The sequence below is a fragment of the Sciurus carolinensis genome, chromosome 12 (genome assembly GCF_902686445.1).
Source record: "Sciurus carolinensis chromosome 12, mSciCar1.2, whole genome shotgun sequence".
In the NCBI taxonomy this organism is placed as follows: Eukaryota; Metazoa; Chordata; class Mammalia; order Rodentia; family Sciuridae; genus Sciurus; species Sciurus carolinensis.
This window is the reverse complement of record NC_062224.1, coordinates 56,899,895-56,906,250: the sequence shown is the minus strand read 5'-3', so window position 1 is coordinate 56,906,250 and position 6,356 is coordinate 56,899,895.

Below are 6,356 nucleotides of genomic sequence, written 5' to 3'. Positions count from 1 at the left end.
CTGATATTATTTCATTGAATAGATTGTTCATTACTTTGGTTTGTTTCTCTAAGCCTTCCTCAATCCCAATAATTCTTAAATTTGACCTTCATGATATCCCATAGTTTGTGGAGATTCTGTTCATGATTTCTTACCATCTTCTCTGTTTGGTCAACTTTGTTTTCAAGGTTAAATATTTTGTCCTCAATATCTGAGGTTCTGTCTTCCAGGTGTTCTATCCTATTGGTTATGCTTTCTATGGAGTTCTTAATTTGGTTTATTGTTTCCTTCATTTCAAGGATTTCTGTTTGTTTTTTTTTCAATATCTCTAACTCTTTATTGAAATGATCTTTTGCTTCCTGTATTTGCTCTTTGAACTGTCGATTGGTGCGATCATTCAATGCCTGCATTTGCTCTTTCATCTCATCATTCAATGCCTGCATTTGCTCTTTCATCTCATCTTTTGCTTCCCTGATCATTTTAATTATGTACATTCTGAACTCCCTTTCTGTCATTTCTTCTACCATGCAGTCATTGGATTTTATTGATATAACATCTAGATATGTTTGGGGCATTTTCTTCCCTTGTTTTCTCATAATGTTCAGAAATCAGTGGATCATTAAGATATTGCAGATTTCTTCTATTGACTTATAATGGCCCTGAAGATTGCTAGTATATCCCCTCTTATCCTTCAGTATCCTGAAATCTTGGAGGAAGTTGATAGTGCAGTGTTCCACAAGGAAGCTGCCTCTCTAAGGTTGGTGACCCTCAGGTGGGGTATATTCCCTGATAGTGGGCAGAGGTGCCTCCACTTGTTGACCAATGGTCATCCAAAGGGGAACTAGGTTGTGGGCTGAGGCAAGGCCTGTTTGGGCCTGTGTCTATGGTTTTACCATTCTTGTGGGAAAACCTCACCCGGCAGGGAAGACTCACCTGGTAGGGAGGTCTTGCTGGTCAGTTCCCCTCCTAGAGGTTCCCCTCAATCCACAACTACCATGTGGGCTAGGCTGCTTTCTTCTGCAACATTACCAGGGGCCCAGACCTACCTCCTGGGCCTGGAGCCTCACCCTTCGCAGACGAGTCTCCTTAGGCTGCCTCTCCTCAGAGAATCTGCCGGCAGTCCTGGAACCTTCACTCTGCCCTACGCATGTCTCTGTGCGACTCTTCCACCAAGAAGCCGCCTAGGTCCTGGGACCCTGCTCTGCACCTAATCGCCTGGCTATGCGGCCCCTCCTCTGAGCCGCCACCTGGAGCCCCGTATAATAATTCCGAGTCCCAGCGATCCGCCACACGCCTCTTCCTCCGGACAGCCGCCTGGTGTTCCGACGCAGTCACTAGGAGTCCAAGCAACTCACTGTGTGTCTCCTCCTCCCGCCAAATGCCCAAAGCCCTAGGCAGTCACTCTGAGTCCAAGTGACCCGCCCTGTTCCTCCTCCTCCTTGGGGTAGCCCCCTGGGTGTTAGGAGTGGTCACTCCGAGACCTAGCGACCCATCGTGCTCCTCCTGCAGGCAGGCCACTGGTGTTCAGGAGCGGTTGCTTTGAGTCCAAACACCTCACCACTCGCCTGCTCCTCTGAACAGCCACCTGGAGCTCTGATGCAGTCACTCCTAGACCAAGTGGCCCACCGCGCTCCTCCTCTTCCTCCGGGCAGTCCCCCGGTGTTCACAAGTGATCGCTCTGAGTCTAAACAGCTCGCCACGCAGTTCTTCCTCTAGGCATCCGCCCGGAGCCCCAGTGGTTGCTCTGAGTCCAAGTGCTGTACTGAGCAGCCACCTTGCGATGTTCCCAGTTGTCCATGTTCACCGCTCCAGCCGGGGGAGGGGCATCTCGCCGGTCAACTCTACTTCACAAAGTTCCCTGCGTTCTAGGACTACCACCCCATCCGGGACGCCTCCCCAACAGGAGAGACTCACCTGGCGGCTTTGAGTTGGTCCCACGTCTCTCACTATCTCCTCATTTGAATCCTGCATCCTGGAGCAACATGAAATGCAGCTGCCCTCTAGTCCGCCATCTTGTAAATACCCATACACAATTTAAATAGACTGATTTCAAGTAATGAAATAGAAGAAGTCATCAAAAGCCTACCAACAAAGAAAAGTCTAGGATCAGATGGTTTCTCAGCCAAGTTCTAGAAAACCTTTAAAGAAGAGCTCATTCCAATACTTCTCAAAGTATTCCATGAAATAGAAGAGGAGGGAACCCTCCCAAACTCATTCTATGAAGCCAATATCACCCTGATACCTAAACCAGACAGAGACACATTGAGGAAAGAAAATTTCAGACCAATATCCTTAATGAACATCGACGCAAAAATTCTCAACAAAATTTTAGCAAATTGCATACAAAAACATATTAAAAAGATAGTGCACCATGATCAAGTGGGTTTTATCCCAGGGATACAAGGTTGGTTCAACATCAGGAAATCATAAATGTAATTTACCATATCAACAGACTTAGAGTCAAGAATCACATGATTATTTCAATAGATGCAGAAAAAGCATTTGATAAAATACAGCACCCCTTCATGCTCAAAACACTAGAAAAAATATGGATAGTGGGAATATTCCTTAACATTGTAAAGGTCAGCAGTGTGGAGATTCCTCAGAAAACTTGGAATGGAACCACCATTTGACCCAGCTATCCCAGTCCTTGGCCTATACCCAAAGGACTTAAAGTCAGCATACTACAGAGATACAGCCACATCAATATTTGTTGCTCAATTCGCATAGCCAGATTGTGGAACCAACCTAGATGTCCTTCAATTGATGAATGGACAAAGAACCATGGTATATATATACAATGGAATATTACTCAGTCATAAAGAATGATAAAATTATGGCATTTGCAGGCAAATGGATGAAATTGGAGAATATCATGCTAAGTGAGATAAGCCAATCAAAAAATCCAAAGGATGAATTATCTCCCTGATCAGTGGTCAGTGGATGATGACACATATTGGGCGGGGTCTGGGGGAGGGAGGTAAGAATGGAGGAAGGAGGAACTCTATAGAGGGAAAAGAAGGGTGGGAGGGGTGGGGGGGAAGGGAAAAATATTGGAATGAATCAAACACTATTATCCTATGTAAAAGTATGACTACATAAATGGTAGGCCTTTACTTCATGTACAAACAAACAGTATGTATCCCATTTGTGTACAATAAAAATAAATTTTAAAAAAGCATTGAAAAAAATAATAAAGAATAAAATTATTTCTTACTTCACATTTTATCTTTGAAATTCATGTGAATTTTATGGTCTATTTTATATTCCAATTAAGTGTATATATTTATTTGTTTTAAACAACTTACTACCATGAAAAAATGCTATCTGTCTTTCTGGCTCATAGATGAAAAAAATATTGTTACATTGAGTCTGTTATTACAAGAAAATCAAACTAAATTAAAGGGGATTGTTGCTGGACCAGAAAATTCCTTTCTCTATCTTGATGTCAGACTATTTCTAAAATCTAGGCCCACCTACATATATTCCTATTAATAGCAACTTTTCTCAAGGTTTTTGTGAGCAACATCACTGTGTGAGTTACTCTTAATTCTTATGATTAACATTAATGCACTCATCTTAGTTTCTGAGGATTTCCCCTTTCTTGTGATTTTTTTCTTCATGAAGAAAAATAATGAAACTGTGAGTACATAAATTTTGAAGTCTCCCAGCTAAGACAGTATTCATCTATAGGATAGCAGGGGTTCATGATCTCCAGGCTGGCTTGGGAGGGGAACACAGGGAGCTGTCTATGCCTGTGTGGAAGAATAAATATGTCTATATTATCACTGGAAGTATCTGGAATTGCTGAAAAATGTGTTGCTAATAAAAACAAGACCTTGTCTTTGTGGATTTTCCAATTGTTTTCAACTTCTCTACAAAGAATGTACCCCCTTATTGCCAGGAGGTAACCATTGCTATATAGTATTATTAACTCTTAGAGTCACTTCTCATTATGTTACAATTTAGCCACAAGATGATTATTTCATGCACTTACAGGGTTAACTGCAAGATGATTACTTAATGCACTATTCCTTTACAAATTTATCTTTTTGAGACTGCCTCATTGAACATACACAAGCACTTTGTAAACATCATCTTTATTAAAATTGTGGAACAGAGACCAGTAAATGGACCAGTTCATTACATCTGTACACTCCTTCAAATGTAATATAAACAACTAGGTTAAAGTTATTTCTAATCAGTTGCATACCTATATCTTTGGAGAACAACAAAATATTTTGTGAGAGTCTCAAGGATATATTTTATACCTGGTTACCATTTTTTAGTCAAAAGCAGCTTAAACTAGTTACATGGCTTCTTCTGTTTCTAAATTTTTTTATTTGTTCTAATTAGTTGTACTCTTTTTCATTGTTTTACTCTGTAAAGGGTATCAGGAAGCCTCAAATTATTTCTAACGGGTGTGTTCAAATTGTTTTGCCTATTGATCCTGGTCAAGACTGGATTCTTTTTAATTGCATATATTCTTGTGACCATCTTTCAACTTCCACATGATTGATTTGTTTTTGCTTTTTTGTTTGGTACCAGGCATTGTGCCAGGAGTGCTTAACCACTGAGCCACATCTCCAGTCCTTTATTTATTTATTTATTTATTTCAAAACAGGGTCTCACAGAGATACCTAGGTTGCTGAAGCTGGCCTTAAACTTTCAATCCTCCTGCCTCAGCCTCCTGAGTTGCTGGTATTATAGGCATACACCACCACACCTGGCTGAAAATATCTTAAAAATGATAATTTCATACATCAATTGCCCAGAGTATTTGATAATGTGGAGGAGCACTGGGGAGATGAGCAATAACACTGAATTTTCTGATAATCTCAAAGAACCAAACTTTCCAGTCATTTCTTCCCTAACAGGAAAGGTCTAGTTCTTTGATCTTTCCCCTCCTTTTCCTATTCATTATCTCACTTAGTTTTTGTTCAGTAACAAACTACCCGCAGTTGTGGAGGTATAAAACCACATGATTGATATAGCTCATGATTCTGTAGGTCAGCAATTAAGACTGTGCTCAACTGGGTAATTCTACTGCTATGGACTAGACTGGTCTTTCCTGAGGCACACTCAGCTGACAGAGTGTGTGGAGTTTTCTGTTAGATGAGGGTGCTTCAGTTCTTAACAAGTTCTTTCATTCTGCTGCAGATGAGCCTGAATTTCTTGACATGGTGGCAGTGTTCCAGAGAAGCCCATTGCATAATACTTTTCAAATCTTGGTTAACATCACATTTTACAACTATTGGAGTCCTTCCAAACTCAAGGGACAGACAAACATTTCAGCTCTAAATGGGAAAAAGCTACAAAGTCACATTATAATGTGGATACAGGGAAATAATTTGTGGCCATCTTTGCAACCTACTACATTCACACATGTTTCTAAACATATACCTACCCAATTTGAGGTAGGTCAACAGAAAAAGTAGAATTTTACTAACAGGTATGCATACAAATTTTTAAGAGATTTAAAAATGTTTTCTAAATCTTCAAGTAAAATAAACACTGAAAGAAGTTGTCTTATATAATTCACTGGCTTTGGCTGCTACCTGACCTACGGATGCATATTTTGGGGACTACATGTACTGTATTTGAGAAATAAGTTATTAGACATAGATTCAAGCACTGTGGTAGCATTAAAACACAGGAAGTAGCTCTGCCTGGGAAAGAGAGAGGTCAGATAATATTAACTAATGAAGCAGCACTTGAAATTTGATAATAGGTAGGTGGAAGGAAATAGATATAAAAGAAGGAAGAATAGCCCGCTAAGGTTAAAGAAAGGTCTGATAAATACAGGGAAGAAACTTACTGCATTCTGTCTTCAACACTGAGAATTACTACCATTCACACAATCTAAGATAAATCAATACAATAAATCTTTGCTTCCTTTCACTTCACAGAACTTGAGGTTAGGATTTCAGTTATTTCCCTAAAATTATTTTTAGAATGTTAATTCAATTAGAATAAAAATAAGCCAACTGGATGATACATTTTCTATCAGATTTCTAAAGGGTTAAAACACATTGGTTTATGTTGCATAAAGATACATAATAGCAAGCATAAATAAAAGAAATAGGGATTTAGGATGGAATTCTACTTAGAAATGCTGAAAGCAGAAGGTTCTTCAGAATCTCATGTAGAGGAAACATTTGAGATTGACATAAGCATCTGATAGATAAAGGCCTGGAAGCCTGCAAGAACTGGGTCAAGTTTGTCTCCTTACACACTTCATTTGTGGTTCACAGTAGCTTTTGGAGATAGGAAACAGGGAGTCAGAAAAATCAGTGCCATTGACTAGTTTGCAGGTAAACTTTGATGGATTCACATCATGGATTCACAAGACCTTCTATCACTTATTCTGGACTTGT